We start from the raw sequence: 6,040 nt of genomic DNA, 5'->3' as shown, positions 1-6,040 counted from the left end.
CTGTAATGTAAAAAAATGTGGAAAAAGTCAAGGGGTCTGTATACTTTCCGAATACACTGTACATATCACAGACATCTACATATCACAGACATCTACGTATCACAGACATGTACATATAACAGACATATACATATCACAGACATCTACATATCACAGACATCTACATATCACAGACATGAACATATAACAGACATATACATATCACATCTATTTATAACAGTTACAGTGAGAGAGACAGGAATGGCTAACACCCAAACTATCGAGGATTGAACCGGATGTAGACGTGATGTGGGATTTGGACATGAAGCTAGTGTTAGGGCTGTTGTTGAGGCTATGGTAGGGTTGAACCAGATGTGGACATGAAGTGGGATTTGGACCAGATTTGGGGCGGCAGGTAGTGGTTAGAGTGTTGGGCCAGTAACCGGAAGGTTTTTGGATCAAATCCCCGAGCTGACAAGGTAAAAATCTGTCGTTCTGCCCCTGAACAAGGCAGTTAACTCACTGTAAACCGCCATTGTAAATAAGAATTTGTTCTTAACTGACTTGCCAGGTTAAATTAATAAACATTTAAAAAATGAAGCTAGGGCTAGAGCTGTTCAACCTTGGCCTCAACCACAACACTAACTGCTGCATGTGTGTTTGTGTACTTCTTATGGTGGCTATGAACATACAGTACTATTTATGTTGTGTGTTACAATGTGTTATTTACACATGCTGTGTGTGTGTGTGTCACATTCTTGGGGGCAACAGCAGGCCCTCACCTGTCTGGGCTCCACTACAACAACGGGCTCTGGTTTCCCCACTGGGCCTGCTCCAAAGCCCTGTCATAAACAGCATAGGATTAGACAATCAGAATTTGTGCCTTCTTGTCTTTCTTTAGGGACGCGCCACCAAAATGGACACCTTCTGTTTGGACAATATTCTGCAGATGGCAACTGTGGTGGCTAAGCTAACCTCTGTATGTTGCTTCAGGAAGTTAACAGAGAGAGAGGAGGAGGGGTCATGTACTAACAAACAGTACTTATTCTTCCACAAATGATGAGCAAACAACCAGTTCTGACCAACAGTCGTTTTCTGGCTGGGTAGGACCTAAATCCAACAGATCCATTTGCCTTGGTCATTGAGAATATATCACAACATTGGCTTGGTCGTTTCCCTCCCCAAGAGCTTGAGAATGGAAAGGCATTTGTAAATGATTAGTGAGTTTATGGCGTGTTGGATGGATGTATACAGCCAGCCCATGGGTGGATGTATAGTCACAGTGAAAGGTAGCATTATAAATGAAGCTGGTCATTAACCCCACTGGACCACCATTAGACATGCACTGATACTTCTGCAGGGAAAGGGAGGGGGGAGGGGAGTGTGAAAGATGACTCTTATTTCCTCTATGGGGAAACACCCAGTCATTTCAATATCCTGGTTAATCCAATCAGAACGTCTAACGGTTGGAGATTTAACAATGGAACCCTAACCATAGTGGACATAATACCTGAGTAATATAGCAATGTGTTTAAATTCATTCCTTAGACCTCCTCCAGTCTAGCATCTGGTAGCTATCCAGGCCATTGAGGAGGCCATGCATCGAACCTCATCTAACTATCGAAATACAATTATTCTAGTTGATTTTGTTGACTAAATAGTGTTCTCTTTAAAAAGAAAATAATAAAAATACTGTGCATAAAGTATATAAATCCAACAAATATATTGCATACATCCAATCTTTATCCACCATGTATGCTTTCCTCCCTAACCAATGTTAAAAGTATGAGCCAGACCTGCGTTAAAATAATATTTCAGGTATTTCAATTACCTTTAAACACATTTCAAAAGAAGTATTAAGACCACCTTTCTTTTTTTAAACAGTAGTTGAATATTGGAATATATTTGTAAAATACACTTGGAAAATATTTTGAAATACTTAAAAACACAGACTCAAATGCACTCCCATGCATTTAACCCAGGTATTTGAAAATAGTATTTGAAATAAGAATTTGAAAATACTTTCAAATACTATTTGGTAGACTATTTGGTTTTGGTTTTTACAAATAACTATTCAAATACAATATATATATATATTGTGGGTGGGTGGGTAGGTAGGTAGGTTATATGCTGACCCTTATAAGAAAAAGTCATACATGACTCTTGCAGAAATACAAACCGGGGCTTTTACTTGGCTCATCGCGCTCTACCAGCTCCTTGTGGCGGGCCGGGTGGCTGCAGGCTGACCCCGGTAGCCAGTTGAACTGTGTTTCCTCCGACACATTGGTGCGGCTGCCTTCCACGTTCAGCTGGCGGATGTTAAGGGCGGGTCATGTAGGGCGGGTCATGTAGGGCGGGTCATGTAGGGCGGGTCATGTTTCGGAGGACGCATGACTCCACTTTCGCCTCTCCCGAGCCCTTTGGGGAGTTGCAGCAATGAGACAAGATCGAAAATTGGGGAGAAAAAGGGGGTAAAATAGAAAAAATGTATATGATTCTCACACATGCATACCCACAGATGTTGATGTACCAGCCATATTTAAACCAACTATTACTAAGCTTATCACTGCAGACAACTGTTTAACTTCACAACAATGCACAAAGCTGTTCATGTAGTGTCACCATTACTCACACTCTTGTTACAAAATCTGCTTTATCATGATCCTACGAATCATCTTTTATGCAGTGATGGTGAAATGGACAATCAAACATTGGATAATAAAATGACCATGCTGTCTGTTTTATTGTGCTTTCTGTTCATTCTTTTGAAAGATTGTGCATGAAATTCTCTGAAGGATGAGGAAAGGATCCAGCAGGTTTGTCCTAGAGGAAAGTGGCCCCAAAAATCCTGTGGAATATCCTGCAGGACTTCCTATCCTATACAGTATATTCTGCTGTATTCCTGCAGATTTTTTTAATGCGGGATTCCTGTAGGGGAATATTCATTTTTTTAGATCGCTATGGTAATAATTTAGATTCTAAAGTGCTTGTTTTTTTCTCTTTTTTTGTGTATTCTGACATTTCAGGAGAAATCTTAGTTTGTTAATGATTTATTAACAAGGGATTATAAATCAGCTCTCTAGCCTGCCTATCAACCTATGTTATTTTGTATGAACTTGTGATTTTTAAAAAAGAAGTCCAATACCATGACAAATATCTCCTTCCTTCTGGTCCTAGCTGAGGAAGCAAAGTGAAGAAGAACCTAAAGGGTATTAATGTCCATGTAATAGCTATGGCAGACAGAGGCACAGAGATGGGGAGAGTGATGCAGTGCTGGAGCCTGAGCTGTCTAGGCTTGAAACGACTATAGCAAACACCCAGTAAACATCCATCAGACAGTAGAGAGAGGGGGAGGAGAGGGGGGATAGAGAAAAAGAGGGAGAAAGAGAGTGGAGTGAGGAAGCTCCTCATCACTGACCTCTCTAGACCCACAAATCTTTTCGCTTAATTGGAGATCGTCCCGTATCGATTTTCATCAGTCTCTTTATTTGCCATAGCAGCCACACATAACCAGGGGACATTTAGTGTGCTTCTCACTGCTAAAATGTCCAATCTCTGAAATGTGATTAAATTGAATCATTGCAGAAAATGGTTTAAGTAAACATCACAGTTTTGGGGTGTCTTTTTTGCCTTTAAAAAACAACAACTTGCAGTTCACTTCAGTTTTTTAGTGTATTATTAGCTGGACAGAATGTAACACTTTTCTTTTTATGGGTAAATGTAATAGTAAAGATACAGTTTCATGTCGTCTAATAGATTTTTTTTCTTATGTTTTTCAGTATCTATAGTCAATATAAGTTCATTATTGCATTTACACTCAAATGCCTACAGTAGCCTACAATAGAAAACACACATGTAAATAATGAGCATTTTGTCTTTGGAAAAAGTGTTGTTTATTCATTTTTTTCATAGAATTTGTTTAAATCAAACACACTCATATGCAAGCAGACTGTTTTGATTGCAACTATGTTTCAAAACCCAAAATAAACATTCACTAAATAAATACAACTTTTCCCTTGTGCTTCAAAGTGGTGTCTTTTTCTCAGCATATTTACATCATACATAACTTTGGAAAAGCACAATTCAGACTCTGACAAAAACAAAAACAAATCCAAACTTATAAATATAAGAGATATGGTAACCACATTTACAACAGAATCCAGGGGAACGCTAGAAATGTGTCACACTGCCTACAAAACAGTATAATAAACATGATATGAAGCGTTAGAGAAAGGTAATGCCAGTTTATAACAAACAAGCATTATCATGATCAGATGTGATAATGATTTAGGCTGTCTAACTGACTACCCAACTGGTTGGATTGCATATTGCTGCGTTCTCTAATTCTCTCCTTCTCTCTTTCTCTCTCTCGGAGGACCTGAGCCCTAGGACCATGCCCCAGGAATACCTGACATGATGACTCCTTGCTGTCCCCAGTCCACCTGACTGTGCTGCTGCTCCAGTTTCAACTATTCTGCCTTATTATTATTCGACCATGCTGGTCATTTATGAACATTTGAACATCTTGACCATGTTTTGTTATAATCTCCACCCGGCACAGCCAGAAGAGGACTGGCCACCCCACATAGCCTGGTTCCTCTCTAGGTTTCTTCCTAGGTTTTGGCCTTTCTAGGGAGTTTTTCCTAGCCACCGTGCTTCTACACCTGCATTGCTTGCTGTTTGGGGTTTTAGGCTGGGTTTCTGTACAGCACTTTGAGATATCAGCTGATGTACGAAGGGCTATATAAATACATTTGATTTGATTTGATTTTGATTTGATTTGTATCATGACTTTGTGAAAACATTTCATGAATTGTCATATAACTCATTATTATGGTAATATTAACTAATGTCATGTTGGTACAAGCAAGAGTTGCCACTACATCATTCTGTAATATTAGAACAGTGCACAAGTCGATCAACCACATCAGACACAATCTCTCCATTTCACCTCACTTGATTTTTCCTTCATCTCATCATATGTTCAATAAACAATGGGCATCTCTTTCCAGTACAATAACTGTACAATTACCCTTGTTGACAATTTAACAAGACATGCCTCGGAGGTACACATGCTAACTCTCACGTCAGCCAAGTTAGCATGCTAACTCCCACCTCATCCTTGTTAGCATGCTAACTCACACCTCATCCTTCTTAGCATGCTAACTCCCACCTCAGCCTTGTTAGCATGCTAACTCCCACCTCATCCTTGTTAGCATGCTAACTCCCACCTCAACCTTGTTAGCATGCTAACTCACACCTCAGCCTTGCTAGCATGCTAACTCCCTCAGTGTTTACCTTGAAAGCATGCTAAATTCCCCCTCAGTGTTTACCACTACACTTGGCAAATGAGACAATCCATGCCATCATATTGATCCTTAGCCTACCAGTAATCACATCTCAATAAGGTTGTTCATTAGAGGTTGTATATAATGTTGGTATCCTCACTGAGGTGATATTATACCCCTACAGACCAAATCACTAATAAATGTTGTTATCCACGCCAACAAGACATTTAGCCCAAGTAAAGCCTGCTACCTGACAGTCCAGGTGAACTGCTGTGTGTCTCAATGTAAATGTAGGCATATGTATCTCTTGCATGTATCCCTTAAATCCCCCCTTTGCTTTCTCTGAAAGTGTGGGTACACTTCCCTTAATCCATAGCTTACCTACTGGGGAGAACATAGATAGAATGAATTTGCATAATTGTTGATGTCTGTGAAGTTTTTTTTGTGTCATTTTTGCTTCATCTCTATACTGCACACCTTTAATCATAGGTACGGAAAGTAGGGGTGCTGAGGATGCTGTAGTACCCCCTGAATTATTATCTTAAATGTAGTGCACTGGGCCTTTACTAGTCCTGTATTAGCAGACAGATAGAGCCGTCTGTAGCACGGACAAAAAATATAGCAATTTAACCAGGTCTAGTTGACTTTAACTCTAGAGTTGTGTTGTGATAAGGGGATTCTGACCAACACTAAAAAGTGCACTAACGTTGAACCCTGTCCTGTTAACTCAAAACATATCCACAACCCTATCTTCAACCATAGGGGTGAGGTTC

Source organism: Oncorhynchus clarkii, chromosome 2 (assembly GCF_045791955.1).
Source record: "Oncorhynchus clarkii lewisi isolate Uvic-CL-2024 chromosome 2, UVic_Ocla_1.0, whole genome shotgun sequence".
NCBI classification, from domain to species: domain Eukaryota; kingdom Metazoa; phylum Chordata; class Actinopteri; order Salmoniformes; family Salmonidae; genus Oncorhynchus; species Oncorhynchus clarkii.
This window is presented reverse-complemented; position numbering follows the sequence as displayed.